The following is a 19,875-nucleotide window of genomic DNA, read 5'->3' as shown; positions in this document are numbered from 1 at the left end:
ACACACACACGTGTGTGCGCATGCGTGTGTGCACACAATAATGAATGAGTGGACATGAAACAGAGAAGAGCTAACTCTTGGAAAAACAATGGAATCTAAGAATCTATGAAAAAAATCTGATAAGAATGAGGACTCTCAGCTAGATTTTGATGATTGTAAGCAATAAGAATTGGCAATGGCAAGAGCCAAGGGCATGTTTAAAGGAGATAAACTTGCTCAAGCAGAAAGGAAGAAATTTAGTCACCATTCAGAAGTGCCTCTGGGAACAAGGACAAGGAAGCAGGCTGGCTCCCAGAAGGGCTGAATCAGCCTGGGGGGTTGTCTGTCAGAATCTGAATCTCTTTTCATTTTTTGTCTCCACTTCTTGCTTCTCTCTTTCTCTGAAAACTGGCTTTCTTTTCTTCTCTGCTTCACATGGAAGAAAACATGGCCACCCTCCCAAATGGAGTCCAAAGAAGAACAATACTTTCATTTTGACTCCACCCATGACATGTAGGAATTAGCTCCACGTATTTCAGGCTTGATGCAAAGTTCTTGGGAGAGAGCATGTAAATGTCCCAACTTTGGGTCTAGTGAATATTCTCAGCCCAACCATCCAAGTGTCCCTAGCCCCACACCTATGGACTGGAAGTGGGGGTCAGGGAGGTTGGCTTATCTTCCTAAGAAATAGGGGTATACTATGTACTGAGTAGATACCAACCCAAAGGCATCTATATAAATGGAGAAAGATCAAATGCAGCCTTGATTTAAATATACAAATATATTTAGCCTATATCCTTAAGGTGACATTGGGTCCCAATCCAAGGTGGGTTGATTCAAAGGATGATATAATATAACGTCAAAGATTGGTCAAAGACATTTAACCACAGATGTACCATGCTACCCTTATTTCATGGGAAGTTGTATTTTTTTTATCTTTTTGGAAACAGCATTATGAAGCCAACTTTGAGAAGCAAGCTGAGTTTTCTTATAAATACATTTAGCTTCTTTGGAATGAAATATTCACAGAGTTCCATGCTCAAAGAAAATTTGAGTACAGTAAAAGTACATTTACCAGAATCAGTGGTCAATGAAAGGATCAGGGGAAATACTTCACATATATGCTTTACACACATGCAATAATAAAATGTTATGGTTTAAAATAGTGTACACTAATACAATTCCAAGAACATAGAGAAATGAGTAGAGTGTCTTAGGTGGATCCTTCTTGGTTGATGGAGAGCAAGGAAGGGGATTTGGAAGAAATTGTAGTGGAAGATGGAGAATAACAGGGAGAGGAAATTGGGGGAGAGGTTGGAAAAGGGGAGGGAGAAGAAGGGAAGGTTTTTGAGTGAGGTCATCTCAGTAGAGCCCTCAGATGCTGCCTGCACTATTTGAGCCAAGGAAGGGTTTGACAAGGATAATGCAAGAGACAGCAGAGTGGCCACCCTCATAGCTCTGTAGACTGTTGGCTAAGGGGATCTCCTGGAGGCTCTTTCTCAGCTACTACCCAACTATCTAGAACCCATTGATCACTTAGCATGTGCTGTGTTCTCCCTGAAGAACAACTTGGTAGGAAAACCACAGTAGAGGATTTACTCTTGTGACTTCATCGTCTCTTCATGAAGACTAATTCCGTACTGGGATTTAGTTTAGCACAAACAATGTTTTTCTTTCCCCTTGGTCACGAGTCTTTGTAACCATATTGTTTCTTGGACTGAGGGCTTCCGGAGAAAGTGAAGGGAAGAGTTTCTGACATGAGTTGAAGGCAGTCACAAAGGTGAGTTAGAATTAAGTCACATTTAGCAGCCTGAAATGACAATGTGGCACACAGGTGATACATGAGAATAAGGGAGATGTTTAAAAAGGGAAGCACAAAACTTTAAGAACTCTCAGCCCCACTGTGGTACTTATGGCTCAGGAGTGTCAGCCAAGCTGGTTGGGTCAAGCCTTTCTCACAGTCTTGGGTGTAATATTTCAAAGCAGGGCTTGTGTTAATAAAAAAACAAGTTCTAAAGACAAAACTCAAATTATCCGTGTTTCAAAAGGAAAGCTGAGGAAAGCTGAAAAGATCTCTGGAGGGGAGGGGCTGCCCATGAAAAAAGACCTCTTTTGTGATGCTCTGGATGCTGCAAAACTTGGAATTAGAAATGGTTTTCCTAGAAGACTTGCCATTGAATAGGTCACCAACCGTGGAGAAGGAATGGGATAAAGTCAAGGGTGAACACATAGACAATGAGGACAAGTCAAAGACAATGGTGTTGTCACCTCCAACCATTAGCTTTGTTTTGAGACATGAATTAGATGATTTAGATCAGTGGTTTTATTTTTTTTTAACATTTATTTATTTATTTTTTTGAGAGAAAGAGAGAGAGAGAGTAGGGGAGCGTCAGAGCGAGGGGGACAGAAGGAGATCAGCAGTTCTTACCTTCCAAGGACTTAATGCTCTCTTTCTTAAAAAATATTTTATAAATCCCCTTTACTGTTCTATAACGAAATTTACCGAGAACATATCCTACCTACGCGTGGTATTAAAAATTGAACTATGCTACCCTAACCATGATGTAAAGGAGAAATAAAAGTGATTCCACATTCAATTCAATGTGTATGTACATGAGTATGACTGAGCTGGAAGACACAAAGAAACAGGTGTTTGCAGTAACACACCCACATGTCTGTAAAGTGGCAGCTGCAAATGTAGATGGAAACAGTCTGTGTCTCCCTGGAGATTCCAATATCATTAGTGGCATTGCCTTCAATGATGTGATTTTCCCCAGTGGTGAAAAATCTTTTTTAAAGTTCCCCCCAAAATAAAGTTCTACTTCACCTCAATTTTTGTGGTAGCTGCATTTCCAAAAAATTCAACACATATGAAAATGACACAAAAAATGCTATGTGTTTCTATGAAAAACAGAATTAGGCTCTAGGCTTAGATTTTACCTACTTTCTTGTCTGGTGGGATATTTTCAAGTTTTGTAGGATGGAGGACATTTTGTCGTTTAGTGCGGCCCTGGGTATTGCAGAACCTCTAGTATTCCCAATTTCTGTCCAGTAAATAATGCACCCTCCCAAACAGACAACCCAGAGTACTTCCACTTAAAACTGCCCTGGGAAAATTCTGGGCTTGTTGGTTAGTGGCTGTTATTCTGAGGAGCAGTTGGTAGCTCTTTAAACATACAGACTTCCAGACATCATCTGTGGAGATTCTGCTTGGAAAGGAGGGCTCTAGAATGCCCATGGGACTCTGGTGCATAGCCGGGTATGCAGCCCACTGACCCAGCCATCTCTTGATCTGATTCATGAGGCCCCTTTCTCATATCTAGGGCCAGTGGCTATTTCGTCTGTGTTTGAAGGAGAAGGGTTGTAATATCAATGCTCTTTCCAGCCCACGTATTAGCCCAAATGCAAGCCATGAATTGGAGTAGTGGTCTAAGCTTCTATGTAAATCCCTTTTTTGGGTCCTTCTTTGTGTGCAGCAGCCCAGGGGGTGGTTGATTCGTGATTTAGACTTCAGCTTTCTCTGATCTGCTCATTCCTATGTTCCGAACCCTCACTTCATCAAGGGTGAGAAACACTTTGCTTCAGGTCTCCATATTGTGAAGTCCTACTGGCTGAGTCAGCTCCCCACGTACCCTTAGAAAGATCCAGGACAGGTAAGTTGTCTTAATGTCAACAACCTACATATTCATGGCTAGGGCCTGATGAGACAAAACAAAGATGGTTGAGAAAACTATAACCGGTTGCATAAGAGGTGGGGCAAGGAAGATAAAACATTGTCAAATGGAAGGGATGAAGAATACTGAAATCAAGTATAAGGACCGTCAATGTGCAGAGCTAAGTCATTCATTCATTCGTTCATTCATTCATCAATATAAGTGAAAATGAATCTACCACACGTCAGGCTTTCTTGTAGACAATGATAGTACAACAGTGAACAAAACAGACCAAAATCCTACCCTCAGGGTGCTTACATTCTAGTAGGCATAGCTGGTTAAGAAACAAGGTCACAAATAATAGAGACAGTGAGTTAGATGTGAAACGTGCTATGAGGCACCGGTAGGGACCTCAGATAGAGTAGCGGTGTGCGTGCATGCTCCCGTGTGTGCTCATGTGCATGTGACATCTAATGGCTTGAGATACCATTTGGCAATGCGGAAGGGAATTTCTTTGGCAATAGTAATTTGGAGTTTAGTAGTGTAGAAAGAACGGGAAAAAGATATTGCGGTTGTCAGGACAGGAAATGATTCAAGTTTTGGTAAAACTTTTTAACAATGAAAAATGAAGGGCAGCAGAACAACTTTGGCATGGCAATAATTGAATTTCTGAGTTTACGTAAGGAATATTGAGAAACTTCTGGTTGCAAACTGACCTTTTGTTTGTTTTAAGTCCTTCATTATCTCTGAGGACTGTTTAAATTTCAGCTCCCGATAGTTCCTCATGATATTAACAAAATTCACTGTTCGATCACATAGAGAGAGACTGAGTCATTTTACATTTCACACTTGGTTACTTTAGACTTGAGTGTTTGTGCAGAAATATCCTGCTTTTTAACTGTTGTTTCAGTTAGTGTTTTTGGAATAAGGGATTTATTAGCTGTGGTGACAAGTACATACTCTTTTAGCCAGAAATACTGATCTCCTCTTTACCAGAAAACTCCCTATTCAAAAATGACATCATATTGGGAGTTTATGGCAAATAAAGCTTCTATATTGTTTGCTTATTTGCATATTATTCAGTTGAAAATACTGTCTAGTACATTCATTATCTGTGACTTTCTCAATAACTCTCTGGTGTAAATGGACAGTTATTTTTTTTTAATATTTATTCTGAGAGAGAGAGAGAGAGAGAGAGAGAGAGCAAGGCAGAGAGACAGGGAGAGAGAGAATCCCAAGCAGGCTCCACGGGATCACTGCAGAGCCTGATGCAGGGCTTGATCTGATGAACCATGAGATCATGACCTGAGCCAATATCAAGACTCAGGTGCTTAACCAACTGAGCCTCCCAGGTGCCCCAGGCAGGTATTTTTATACCTGTTTTTTTAGGTTCATAGATCCTGAGTAATTTACCCAAATATAATTAATGTATGGCAAATAACATTCATCTCTATCATTGACTATGTATCAGACAATGTTTAAATGCTCTTTACATATCAACTTTTTCAGTTCTCATAATAACCCAATAAAGCAGGTGTAATTAGGAACATTTTTTACCATCAAGGAAACAAAGAAGTTTAGTGACTTGCTCAGCACCACACAGCTAGTACATGATAGATCTGGGATCCAACCTACAGCTGTCCAGCTCCTTTGTCTACACTTATAGCCACTAGGCTATTCTCCCTCTGGTTGTAGAAAGCAGAATTCCGATATTTCAGGGTGTTTTTTTTTTTTTTACTTTACAAACAACAGCAACACAATAGTGATAATGGCAGAGCAGTGAAAGGTACCAGTATGAATGGCAAAGACCATGAGCTTTGGAGAGTGAGCTGAGTCCCCGTTGTTTTATTTCACTCACTGGATAATCTGAGGCAAGATCCTTAAGTTTTATGTTTCCATCTATAAAACAAGGGGATAATGATATTGTTCATAGGGTGGTGAGCATAAATGTGATGTCCTATGAAAGCACTGAACTCACTGTCAGACATGTAATAGGTGCTTGATTATACATTTCCTTCCTTCATAAATGATCAATTATTAGGCATGGGTCAGATGAATAGTGGAAAAATTATGGTGAAGCAGACTGGAGAGGCCACTGGCAATTTCGCAACCCTTTTGAGAAATTCGGGGTGGGACTTGTAGCGCTGAAAAGAGCAATTCAGATCTCAATAATGAGTTAAGACCCAGTTCCTTATGGATGAGGCTTACAGGGGCTGCTGTTCTATGAGTCATCATTTCAAAGTCTGGATAAAAGGTAAAGAAGCCAGTGTTGGGGGTGATTCTCCCTTGTGACTCCTTGATCTTCAAGGATCTTCTTGATCCTTGTTCTGGGGAAGATACTTGAAGTACTCAGTGGTCTCTGTAAGGCTGCAAAAGCTTTAGAACAGAAGTTCTTAGGCTTGTGGGCTAAGGACCCCTTCACACTCTGAAAAATTATTGAAAACTTTAAAGAGATTTGTTTACCTGATTAACTCTACTGATATTACACATATTAGACATTAAAACCAATTACTGAGAACAAACTGAGGGTTGATGGGGGGTGGGAGGGAGGGGAGGGTGGGTGATGGATATTGAGGAGGGCACCTTTTGGGATGAGCACTGGGTGTTGTATGGAAACCAATTTGACAATAAATTTCATATATTGAAAAAAAACAATTAAAAATTTTATTGATCATTTAAAAAGAAAAATAAATCCATTACCAGTTAACATAACATTTCTCTTACAAAAATGTATTTTGAAAACAAATGGAAAAAGTAGCATTGTTTTACATTGTTCTGGAAATCTCTTGAATGTTTGGCTCAACAGAGGACAGATGAGTCTTATATCTGCTTCTGCATTCAATCTTTGAGATACACATCATGTAGCTTCTGGAAAATCCACTGTGTGCTTGCAAGAGAATGTGTGTGAAGAATACACATAACACCATCTTTGAATTACATCAAAGTAGTTTGGACCTTGTGGACCTCTAAAAGGATCTCAGGGAACTTTGAGAGCCACTAATGTAAACTATTTGTTCTCTTTAACAATATTTTGGGACCCTCATAGAATTCCTCTCAACTTTTCCCTCCTGATGCCTGTATTCAAACAATCACAATTGCTAATAATGCTTCCTTTAAAATTCTTGGGTTTGGCAACCCTGGGGATAGATAATTAGGTTCTTTGGACTTTATATGTCTTTTTTCCTCCCTCTTCCCTTTCCTTCCTTCCCCTCCTCCTCCTTCACTATTTTTCCTCTCCCCTCCCCACGGCACAACCTTCGTCTCTCTGCCTCTGGGACCCAGCGGTTGCCAGACTGCCCTTTATCTGACATCATTCACAATTTCCTTCCTTCCTCAAAAGTCTCGGTTTTGGCTAACATTTATTAATTCTGGGTTGTGATTTAGAAATATTTCAAAAACTTTTCCAAACAAAATTAAAAGGAAAAAGTTTTGAGATGTGTAAAGAATGTTAGACATGTTCCTGGCCAACTGTCATATTTATGAACACTGAGAACTGTGTAGCCAAGTTCTGCTGTCAGCCAAGATTGACTAGTAGGGTCTGGATTTACTTTCTCATGACAGACAACAAAAGAGCTGTATAAAATACATGAAACCAGGGCATTTAAGATACTGGACATCAGCTATTGAAGGACAGGGACCCTTGAGAGACTGGGAGAAAAATGAGGTGAGCCCTATGATTGCCCCCACTTACTGACATGAGAGAATTCCCAGGCTCTGGAAGGGTGTCTAGCCATTTCTACAGGGAAGGGAGGTCTTGGCAGAACTCAGCAAACTTGCTGAATTGAGATGGAGCTGAGGGCCAAGGGAGACCCAGGTTGCTGTAGTTCACAAGAATGGATGCCAGAGAGGAGAAAGCCTCAATGATGAAGAACGTCAAGTCTGCGGGGGGGGAGGGGGGGTGTCTCCCTTGAGAATTCAGCAGAGTATGGGAGGGAACTACCTGAGGCCAGAAATTAACCACCCATGGGATTAGATGAAGTAGTAGACAGCAAGGCCAGGCATAATTTCTGTTCCCGCCCGTCAGAATGGAGAACCTCACAACCTGCAGGCATTTGATAGAGAACTAGGATTGTGTTTGAGCAGTGGGGTGAAATGAGTCCCACACTGAATGCTGCCATGGCCCTGCCTGATGAATCATAAGGGCAACACCCCAAATAATGGAAGCACTTCCAAGAGCTAGAATGCATCCTTGAACTCAAACATACCAAGCATCAAGCAAGTTAAACTTCACAGTGTTTGGCATCTAATAAGAAATTACTGTGCAATGCAAAGAAGTAGACAAATAAGGAGGAAAAAAATCAATCAATCAAAACCAACTAAAACCAACACAGACCAAGACATTCAAACAGTTATTACAACTATATTCCATATGCTCAAAGCAGTAAGTAGAGGAATGGAAGATGTTAAAAAAAGAAAAAAAAGGCCCACCTGTAACTTCTAGAGATGAAAACTACAAAGTCTGAGATCAAAGCATACTAAATGAGATTCACATCAGATTAGATGATGTAGAATAATGAATTTAAAGACACAACAGTAGAAACTATCAAAATGAAACACAGAGGAGAAAAACAAATAAAAAAAGAACAGAGCATCAGTGAACTGTAGGGCAATTTCAAGCAGGCAAATACACATGTTATCAAAGTCTCCAAAAAGCAGGAGGGGTCACAGAAGGAATATTTGAAAACAATGGCCAGAACTTTTACAAATTGGATGAAAATTACAAGCCCATCCATCCAAGAAGTTCAGTGAACCCTGAGAAACAGAGATCGATACATTATGTTCTGTGATAATCACATTGCTTAAAACCAGTGGTAAAGAGTAAAATCTTAAAAGCAGTCAGTGAAAGAACATGCTGAGGAACAAGGATGACAAGATGACAGATTTCTCACAGAAACAACGTAAGCCAAAAGGCTTTGAAGCATTGTCTCTACAGTACTGGGGAAAAAATGCTGACGACCTAGAATTCTATATACAGTGAAAATGCTTTCCAAAAACAAAGGCAAAGTTAAACTGTTTTAAACGTACAAAACCTGAATTCATCACCGGCAGACCTACACTACCAAATATTAAAGGTAATCCTTTAGGCAGAAGGAAAATGATGACAGGTGGAGATGAAATTATGGCATAAATTTCTTTAAAAGAAAATGGACTGTTCAAACAGAAGGACTGATAGTGCAGTGTGAGGTTTTTAACATACGTAAAAGCAAAATGAATGACACACATAGCACAAAAACCAGGCAGGAAAAGATGGGGCTATGGTATTGTAAGTTTCTTTTTTTTATATTGAATTATAATGGATATACAATATCATATTAGTTTCAGGTGTACAACATAGTGTGATGATTTTATACATTAAAAGATAATCACCTTTATCCTCTGGCACCATACAAAGTTATTCCAATAACGCCAATATTCCAATAATTCCAATGTTATCAACTATGTTCCCTATGTTATACTTTTCAGTAAGTTGTGACGTATTTGTTTTACAACTGAGAAGTTTGTAGCTCTTAATTATCTTCACCTGATTTAGCTGTCCCCCCCCACCCCACACCCCTGTGACAACCACCAGTCTGTTCTCCACATCTATGAGTCTGTTTCCATTTCATTTTGTTTTTTAGATTCCACATATAAATGAAATCATATGGTATTTGTCTTTGTCTGACTTATTTCACTTAGCATAATACCTTCTAGGTTCATCCATGTTGCTGCAAATGGCAGGATTGTATTCATTTTTATGGCTGAGTAATATTCCCTCGTGTATATATACCACATCTTCTTTACCCATTCTTCTATCAGTGGACACTTGGGCTGCTTCCATATCTTGGCTGTTGTAAATAATGCTGCAATGAACATTGGGGTGCATGTGCCTTTCCAAATCAGTGTTTTCATTTTCTTTAGATAAATACCCAGAAGTGGGATTGCTGGATCATATGACAGTTCTATTTTTAAGTAAGGTTCTTAGATGTGGAATGATATACATCACTTATGGAGAAATTTTCAGCATGAAATGCCTATTTAAAAAGGCAGAAAAGTGTTAAATCCATGGCCTCAGCCTCAACTACAACTAGGAAAAGAGAAACAAATTACACCCAAAGCAAGCAGAAGATAAGAAGTAACAAAGATCAAAGCAGAGAACAATTACATAGAAAACAGAAACATACTAGAGAAATTAATGACACCAAAAGCTGATGCTTGAGGAGAGCAGTAAATTGATACAGCCCTGGGTAGCATGATCAAGAATAAAAGAGAGAAGACAGAAATATCAATATCAGACAGAATCAATAATGACAGAATATTAGGAATAAAATTATGCAAAAAAATTGATACTTAAATGAACTGGATAATTTCTTTCAAAGACACAAACTACCAACCTCATTCAAGAAGAAATAGATGGCTTGGATAGTCTTCTGTCTATTAAAGAAATTGAATTTGTATGGAAAATTTTCCCGCAAAAAAACCTCTAGGCCCAAATAACTTTCCTAGTGAATTCTGCCAAACACTTAAAGAAGAAATAGTATCAATTATGTACAGAATTTTCCAGAAAATTGAAGAAGAATACATACCTCCCAAGTCATGAGTTCTCCCCAACTTTTTGACATTAGTATTACTTGGATATCAAAACCAGATAAGACATTACAAGAAAAAAATAACTGTAGGCCAGTATTCCTCATGAAGACATACAAATTATAAACAAAATATTAGTAAGTCCATTCCAACAATGTGTAAAAACACAAATACATCATGGCCAAGAGGGCTTTATGCCAGAATGCCAAGTTGGCTTAGCAATGGAAAGTTGATAAATGTAATTCACCATATTAATAAAACCAAAAAAGAAAAACCATATGATCATCTCAAAAGATGCAGAAAAGGCATTTGACAAAATCCAACATCTATTCCTGATAAAAATTCTCAGAAAATTAAGAAGAGAAGTGCACTTCCTCAACCTGATAAAAGGCATCTGTGAAAGACCTACATCTAATATCATTGACTGAAAGTTTCCCCTAAGATTAGGAACAAGGCAAGAATGTCTACTTTCCTCACTTCTGGTCAGCATGGTACTAGATCTGGCTGGTGTAAAAGGTCAAGAAAAGATAAAAGCCATCCAGATTGGAAGAGAAGAAGTAAAACTCTGTTTGTAGACAACATGGTGGTTTACATAGAAAATCCTACGAATTCAATAAAAAAGCTACTAGAACCAATAAGTGAGTTTTGTGATCACAAGGTAAATATATAAAAATTGGTTGTATTTCTGCATACTAGTAATGAACAGTCAGGAATCTAAATTTAAAAGCAATACCCTTGAGGTGCCTGGCTGACTCAGTCCATGGAGTGTGCAACTCTTGATCTTGGGGTTGTGAGTTTGAGCCCCAAGTTGGGCGTAGTGATCACTTAAAAAATAAAATCTTAAAAAAAGCAATGCCCTTTACAATCAGTAATATTGTATCAATATTATTGATATCATTTTCATATGAATAATATGAAAAACTTTGGGATCCATTGGAAAGAAGATGTATGAGATCAGTGTGTGAGGTGGTAGTTATGGGGGCTCTCTTGTGCCCCTGAGCCCACAGTGTGCTTGGCCCTGTTCTTTTCCATGGTCTCTGCTCCCTGCCATGTCTGGCTTGGGTTTCTCTCTCTGCAGATGCTATTTCAGAGTCTTTCCTAATTGCTGGCTTTCACTGGGTCATCCAGGTACCTACCTCACTACTTCCACACAGAGAGCAGGGAAAGTGGAAAAAGTGCTCAACACTTTCTAAGCACTTTGTTTTACTCCTGACTTCCTCCCCTTTTCCTGGGACAGCATGGGGGAAAAACTCTCTTCCTAGGACACATAGGGCTTTCCTCTACATTTAAGCTTTTTATTATTATTATTGCTTTTTTTTAATGTTTATTTATTTTTGAGAGATAGAGACAGAGCGTGAGTGGGGAGGGGCAGAGAGGGGGAGACACAGAATCGGAAGCAGGCTCCAGGCTCTGAGCTGTCAGCACAAAGCCTGATGCGGGCTGAAACTCATGGGCTATGAGATCATGACCTGAGCTGAAGTTGGACGCTTAACCAACTGATCCACCCAGGCGCCCATCATCTGCATCTCAACTCTTATGCATAAGGACCAGTCCTCACACTCTTGAGAAAGCCTGGGCTCTGGGTGTCACCTACATTTTTTTCTCCTTGGGCTCCTTCTCTGAGATTGTTTCTCTGTGTTATTATTTTCACGTCCAGATTGGGAAATCGCCAAGTTCCTTGACAAGCACACAATATGTCAAAGCAGCAGGGCAAAACACTGTAAATGATTTTTTTTCTTAGAGAATAAAAAAAGGAGTGATGAAAATGTAGTGTGGTAAGATTTTACAGTGCTAACATATTGTATTTAAAACCTTCAGTCTTTTTTGTTTTTAATTGAAAAGTAATAAATATTCTATTGCTGATTTCATGATCTTTGACTGTGGACTAGATTGTTGCCTCTGCTAGAAATCACTATGGGCACAGCACAAGTTTGCGGTGATACTTATTATGAAAAACCTCCCTATACCCTCTTCCTTAGCTGGTTGGGTGATTACTTCTTTTTTTAAAAATTATTTTTATTTATTTTTATTTTTGAGAGAGAGAGACAGAGCACAAGCAAGAGAGGGGCAAAGAGAGAAGGAGACACACAATCCAAAGCAGGCTCCAAATTCTGAGCTGTTAGCACAGAGCCCGATGCGTGGTTCAAATTCACAAACCGTGAGATCATGACCTGAGCTGAAGTCAGAAGTTGAACCAACTGAGCCACCCAGGTGCTCCTGGTTGACTACTTCTCACATTCAAGGTTGTAAATGAGTATTCTAGGACAGGCGTTGGAGAGATCCACCTCCCCCCACCCCTCCATGCATTGTTCCTATCCCTGAAGATCTTACATATATTTTTATTAGAAAAATAAAAATATAGATATGAAACAATTATGGACAAAGAATCATATTGATGAATGTAAGGTAATTACAATAATATAAAAAATGAGCTCATAAAATATAGAGAAAACATGTGACCTGGTATGTTTTAGCTGAGAAATGGAAGACAGATTAAACAATGACAAGGTTGATGAGAAGGAAAGGGGGAAGGTGTAAATATTTTCACTTAAGTATAGATTTAAAATGAGCAGATTATTTATTCTGGATGAAGACTAGTTTGCCAGGAAAAGACCTCTTTTCCAGAGGCCTTGAATTGTCTAGACTCTAGAGTAGCAAAGTCCAATAGAACATTCTGCAGTAATGGAAATGTTCTATGGGTGTGCTATCCAATATGGTAGCCACTCATGACATGTGATGGCTATTAAGTTCCTGAAGTGTAACTAGTGCAACTGAATTTTAAATTTTATTTAATTTTAAATAATTTAAATACTGTCATGATTCTAGAGGCTGAGGTATTAAATAGCACACCACAGATGTAGAAGAATACAACAGGGAGTCCTTGAAGTCACCTCCTGAGAGCTGTGCATAAGTCACAGTCAGGGGACCTTCTGTGTCTCCTGCCCATAATCTGGTCTAGACTGGATCCTAAATCTTTTATGCCATTTTCGGGGGAAATGATATTATAGGCTTCTATTGTTGTCACTCTCAGGGGGACCCGAAGCCCAGTATCACTCACCTCCTATGAGGACAATACCAACTATGTTCTAGACTGTAAGCTGAGCTCCTCAGCAGGTCTAACTATCCCAGGGTACGAAGAGCTCAGCACTCATCACTCAGGCTCTTAATTCAGCGATTTTCTTATGAGGATGCAAGAGGTAAAGAAGGAATAAGTGGTATTAAGGCCTCTTCTCTCAACCTTTGGACCCAGGACAGAGAACTTTCCCAGCTCCCATCCTCTCTCAGGGAAGTCGTGGATAATAGTAATTATTGTTGGACTGTAGTCCACCTGCTGCTGACTATTGCCAAATTGTTGTGAGGACACAAAAGAATGGAACAGGTGTCAACATAGTCTTTGGAAATTAGCAAAATGATTCAACAAATATGGCACTCCTGAGTCTGGCCAGATTTTTCTTCTGCTTCTATTGTCGGAGGTAGTAGCTTGCTCCTTACCTTTCTAAGTATCTTTCTCTGTAGAGGCTTACTTCTGGTGGTTGCACTACTTCTTGGCAAACCATCAAATAACAACACTAGAGGGGCACCTGGGTGGCTCAGTCAGTTAAGTGTCTGATTCTTGATTTTGTCTCAGGTCATGATCTCAGGTTCATGGGTTTGAGCCCCACATCCAGCTTTGCACTGACAGCATGGAGCTTGCTTGGGATTATCTCTCTCTTTCTCTCTTTTTCTCTCTCTCTCAAAAATAAATAAATAAACTTAAAAAAATAACAATACTAGAAACTAAATCATTCTTGCAGTTAGCACTTGCTGAAACGTACAAGGAAATAACTACTTCTTTGACTCAAAATAGTATATTTCAAGCTAAACCTTTTTCACTATCTCGTAATTCTCCTTTTCCCTTTATTTGCTGGTGAGATAATCATAATAATCATCTTCAGGAAGTCTGTAACCGGGCAGTGGTCAGAGATGATGCAGGAGAAGGGAGGATAGGTGTCATTTTAATTTGAAGAGACCTTGCATGCTAGGCTGATTCTGTATGATACAGGACAGGCCAACAGTGAGTTGTGACATACTTCTGAGTTGGATCATTGCCTTGCTTATCTATTACTGTGATCCAGACTCAATGACTTAGAACAACAATGTATTATTATCTCTCATGGTTCTGGGGTTGATGGGACTCAGCTGAGTGGTTCTCCTTTGGGGACTCTCCTATGGATATAGTTGGCTAGCAGCTGACCAGGGTTGGCTGGCTTAACTTCCAGAATGGTGCTCTCCCATGGTGGGAGGTGGTTCTGGCTGTCAGCTGCGGTTGTGGACTCCATGTGGTTTAGAATTTCTCATAGCATGGCAGTCTCAGGATGATAACACTCCTTATCTGGCAGCTTTGGGTACCAAGACTGTTTCAAGAAGCCTAAGAAGAAGCTGAAAGGTTTTGGATGATCTGGCCTCAGAAGTTCCAGAAAGTCAATCCCACGTCATTCTATTGGTCGGAGATGGTTGAGTAAGCCAGCGAGACCAGCCCAGATTCAAGGGAGAGGAATTAGACTTCACCTCTTAATTGGAGAAGGGAAGAATTTGAAGCCATTTTTTAATCTACTACAGTGATAGTATTAAAAGGAAACCATTTAGAGAAGACAAATTGGCAGTAATGTTTAGAAAGGATTGAAGAGTTAAAAGGCTACAACAAGAACTCTGGATTTTGGAAGGTGCTTATGGAAGAGAGTAAGTGACAAAACATAGAGACAAATTACAGAAACTTTCAGAGAACCAAAGGTAGTGGGACCTTGTAGAAATACAAGGGAAAGCATTTAAGGCAACCAGTTCTTTCATTATGTTCAAAGATGAGTTTAAGGAAGGCAGTGCTTTTGTTATGTGTCCTTTACATGACTGAGGACAAAGATTTCAAAAGACCCTTCTTGGTGGCACCTGGGTGGTTCAGTCAGTTGAGCTTCAGACTCCTGGTTTCAGCTCAGGTCACAATCTCGCAGTTCATGAGTCCAAACCCCATGAGGGGCTCTGCACTGTCAGTGCAGAGCCTGCTTGGGATTCTCTGTCTCCTTCTCTCTCTGCTCCTCCCCTCCTTGCTCTCTATTTTTTCTCTCAAAATAAATACTAAACATTAAAAAGGAAAAGCTCTTCTTGGATGATGAGGGAAGCTGGTAATGGCTGCCTTTGGGGTGGTGATGGCAGGCTTGGCTATTGGTGCTTTGAGTTTCATGTGTTCAACCAATGATCGGATAAAGATCTGGCATAAGAGAGTACGAGGCCACTAGTCTGGTTCTGTTAGGTGCGGCAGTTCTTGGAAGCCACCCCGTCTATCGGTCTCTGGAACTTCTGTGCTGTTTCTGTGTTGTTAGCAAGGAAATAAAACCAGGTGTAAGAAGCCACTTGCACTCAGTTGCTTTTTGTTTTTAATTTTATTTTAATGTTTATTTATTTTTGAAAGAAGAAGACAGAGTGTGAGCATGAGAGGGGCAGAGAGAGAGAAAGAGACACAGAGTCTGAAGCAGGCTCCAGGCTCCGAGCTGTCAGCACAGAGCCTGATGTGGGGCTCGAACCCAGGAACCGTCAGATCATGACCTGAGCTGAAGTCAGACGCTTAACTGCCTGAGCCACCCAGGAGCCCCTCAGTTGCTTTCATTGAGCAAGATTAAAGCCACAATTAGAATAAAAAGTTTGCCGGGCTGCCTGCCATGTCCATCTTTTTGTCCTCGTCTTATAAAGGAAGTTAAGAAATAGTTTACCGTCATTGGCAATTTTATGATATTCTACAGTTTCTCATCAACTCTCATCTCTGGTTCACATGCGGCTTTCTGCTTGGTAAAGGTCTTGCAAAATCAGAGGAATCTGAACAGTGAAACGATCAGAGAAACCCACAAAGAACTGCTTAGAGAAAGGGACAGTCCTGAGCCAATGAAAACGGACAAGTGGCAGTAATGGGAGGTAATACGAGACACAGATTGAAAATGTGGTTATTTGGAGGTCAGGAGATGGAAAATGTGTGAAAGGAACGAAAAACTAGGCTGTAGAAGGAAGTCCATGTAGGACAGTGGTTTTTAAACCTATCTCAGGGAACACTGTGGTTCTGTGAGCCGTTACTGGCAGTTCTATAAATAACGAGAAACAGGCGTAGCAAGAATCACAGAGGCCCTGTGTGCAAAGATGTCATTTTATTTTCCACAACTGAAGTCAGCTTAGTTCATGGATCCTCATTTCCATCTCTAGCGCTAGAAAAAAAGCTTGTCACTTCAGAGTTGCTTAGTCTCTACTGGTGCAAGACTCAGCCTCCTCTCTTTAGAATCCTTCTCTTTCTAAACCCCTTGTCCTTGTGGACACTGACTGGAGTTCTCTCCGTACGTCGTCCTCTGGACTTACCGACCCCAGCTGGGATCATGCTTGCCTTGGCATCCCCAGCTGCCAGGGGTGGTCAGTGTTGGCCTTCTTACCCCTTGGCTTCCCCCTCTGAAGGTCTGGGTACTCTGAGCACTCTAGGAGTGTTGTGTCACCATTTGTGAAACAGCCTGTTCTCAGGCCCAGGCAGTTCCACTGTCACAGCTGTCCCTTGGCACAGACCACCCTGGACACAGGGCTTTGCTCTGACACTGGTGGTTTCCAGGATTCTGCTTCTTGTGCATTACTAGACACTCTTATCAAAGACAGTCCCATGATTTGGGCAGCTTGCTAGGAGGGTCATACACCGAAAATCCTCAGAGAATACAGTCTCTCTCAAGAAAGGTGGTCTGTCGATGGCAGACAGTCGAGTCTTCCAAATGACAGGAGTCTCAGAGATGGGAAGGTAGTGAGGGAGATAACACTCCAGAAGGTGCCATCCAGACCCTGGATGTTATTTCTGTTTCTCGTAAGTTTTTGTGAAACACACAAATATCATCACCTCCGCAGAGGCATATGTCTTACACATTCGCATTCAGAGCATTTGTGTGGTGCTGAGACCAGAGCATACAGGAGTGACAATCTCTGCACCATGAGCTTTCAACTCAGGGGTGAAGCAAGACAGGTGGACACACGAGCCACCTAGGAAAGGAAACAAAGGGAAGGGAGAGTTCGGAAACGTGGTCAGCATGGCTGAGTGAGGGAGGAGATACATTCAAAGTGCCAGAGAGAACAGTGGCTATAGGTAAGAAGGGAAGGTCTTCAAACCCCATCCTCATAATAGACGGGTGTATGCGTGTTTTATCTGGATCTAAGGGCTCACGTGTCTAGCAGGATGATTGGGGTAGGGGTGGGTGGGAGGCATCAGAATACAAAGAAAAAAACAAGGAAAAGTGTAATTTTAATTCCAATTTAAAAATTTAATTACATTTAACTTTATTAATTTAAATTTAATTTAGTTTAATTTTAAGTGTAATTTTAAATTAGGATTAAATTTTAATTTTAATGTAATTTTAAATTAAAATTAAATTTTAATTTTGAAATTTAGATTAAAATGTAATTTTAAATTCTACATTATTACACAGACTCGTCACGTTTTCTACTCGTAAACTGTTTAAAAACCTTCACTATACGAACTGTGAGATATGTTTATGCTCACTAACAACACTAGTTCTGCAGCACTGAACCTGACCTGCTCATGCTAGCTTTCATTAAGTGCCCCTGGGACACGTGCTGAAGCAGCTTCAAGTGGAGGGTTCACAGTAAGGCCATCACTAGTGGGGCTCAGAGAAAACAGTTGTTCCCACCCCTGGCTGCATGTTGGAATCACCTAGGAGCTTTAATAACACTGAGATTTGGGCCTCAGTCCCAGAGATTTTCATGTGACGGATCTGGGCAACAGTGGTCCAGCTCTCTCTCCTGATGATTCTGATGTATAATCAATGTTTTGAGAACCACCACTCTAAAAAGGAATACTAAAGAGATGGGGACATCTGGTGAATTCTTTTTTTTTTTTAAGCTATTTTTAAAATTTTATTTATTTATTTTGAGAGAGAAAGAGTGAGCAGGGGGATGGGCAGAGAGAGAGGGAGAGAGAGAATCCCCAGCGGGCTCAGCGCTGTCAGCGCAGAGCCCGATGTGGGGCTCGATCTCATCAACCTGTGAGATTATGACCCCAGGCGCTGAGCCACCCAGGCACGCCTGGCGAATTCTCATAATACCGTGTCACTGGCCCGAGAGTTAAGCCTGTTCCTTGGAGAAAGAGGAACCAGATGCAAGGGCTGGAACCAGATAAAATTTTTTAAAAAATAAGAAATTATCATCACAGCAGGCCACAAGTCAGCATTAGGGTTGATGAATTATTGCTGTTGGTTTCTTTATGCTTTCCTCCAGCCCAGAATTATCTGGGCCAGCTGAGGCCAGGGTTATCTCAATTCTTGGGTTTCCAACAAAGATATCAAGGGAAGGGCTATGAAAACCAGCACCTGCCCAGCCTGGAAGGGATACAGGAAGGGTGTGTGTGTGTGTGTGTGTGTGTGTGTGTGTGTGTGTGTGTGTGTGTCTGCGTGTGTGTTCTGTTAGGAAGGAAGCAATCATCATTTACTCAATGTCTCCCCAGAGGATGGCTCATTAGGTCCTCAAAACAAGTCAGGGTCCAGGCACTTGCTGGAGGTATGGAGTTTTGGAAAGGGAAGAGCAGCTTCCAAGCCCCTGGCTGTGGGGCTTGGAGCCCAAGCCAGCCTCTGCTGATACCCCAGCATCTTTCCCTCCCCGCACCAAAGTCTACGCCTGACCCCGCCATTCACTGCATTTCTAGGACTACCAGTTCTCATGTGCAAAATGAGTGGATGGGAGTGAGTGGGTTTTAAGCTTAAAAGAATACCTGGTCAGGCCAAGAAGTCTGGTATCAAGACTGTACCACCGATAAGCTGCTCTTTCATCCAGGCGCAAAACAATAACAAGCAGCAAGTGACTCTTGTGTCAACCCTGTGCTTGGCGCTGGTTTACAGTGTTAATTTATGTAATCTCCTCAACCACTCCATGAGGTGGGTGCTGCTGTGATCTCTTTTCAGTGAAGAGGAAAGGAGGTACCAAGAGGTTGGTGACTTGTGAAAGTTCCCAGGGCCAGTGTGAGAGAGCAGGGGCCAGGCCTCAGGCTCCAGTGACTGACCCTATCTGGTCTCTTAGGCTGGAAAGTGTGTGTTTCTGGGACCTGAAAGTCCCAAGCTCCATTCGCTGCAGTCATGCCCAGGGACCCCGCAGTTGGGTGGTAGCCAGGTTACGCTGTCCAGGTGAGTCGTCCCAAGTCACTGCGGGTGGGACCACGGTCACTGCCCCTCCAGGGTGCGGGAGCCCGGGGCCCCCCGGGGATGAGGGGGATGAGCGGGGCAGGCCGGAGTACCGGGCTTCCCGGGGGTAGGGCGCGGGGGCACCAGGCCAGCTCTCTCCCTCCTGAGCCCGGCCCGCCCCGCCTTCTCCGCCCACCCACCCGCGTCCGTCTCCGCCCGAGGCGTCCAAGCCGGAGCCGGAGCCTCAGCGCAGCAGGAGCCGCACCCGGCTGTTCCCGGGCGCAAGGGCGGCGCGGCTCCTGCTCGTGCCCGCGCCCGGAGCCGACACGGAGCGAGCGGCGGCAGCGGCGGCGGCGGCGGCGGCCCGGCGCCCCCAGGAGCCGGCGGGCATGTGACTAACCGCGCGCCCGCGCCCCGGAGCCCCTCGCCCGGCTCCCAGGGCGCCCGCCCCGCCGCGCTGGGCCCGGGGCGGCCCGGGGCTCGCCCAGGTAGGAGGAAGCTGC

At 42.0% G+C, this 19,875-nt stretch overlaps 1 protein-coding gene across 12 annotated transcripts in view; it reads left to right on the top strand.

The window, feature by feature from the left end:
- IL1R1 (interleukin 1 receptor type 1) overlaps positions 1-19,875 on the top strand; it is a 78,422-nt gene that overhangs the window by 18,175 nt on the left and 40,372 nt on the right. Inside the window, exon 1 of one of the 12 annotated variants that reach the window (XM_053200385.1) lies at positions 19,473-19,860. The exons of 9 other annotated variants lie outside the window; for them this stretch is intronic. The gene's annotated coding sequence lies outside the window, so the exon portion shown is untranslated. Of the gene's footprint in view, positions 1-19,472; positions 19,861-19,875 lie in introns of those variants that run through there. 2 more of the 12 variants (XM_027069351.2, XM_027069348.2) reach the window with 2 other exon arrangements.

This window comes from Acinonyx jubatus, chromosome A3 (assembly GCF_027475565.1).
Source record: "Acinonyx jubatus isolate Ajub_Pintada_27869175 chromosome A3, VMU_Ajub_asm_v1.0, whole genome shotgun sequence".
Classification (NCBI taxonomy): domain Eukaryota; kingdom Metazoa; phylum Chordata; class Mammalia; order Carnivora; family Felidae; genus Acinonyx; species Acinonyx jubatus.
This window is presented reverse-complemented; position numbering and strand designations above follow the sequence as displayed.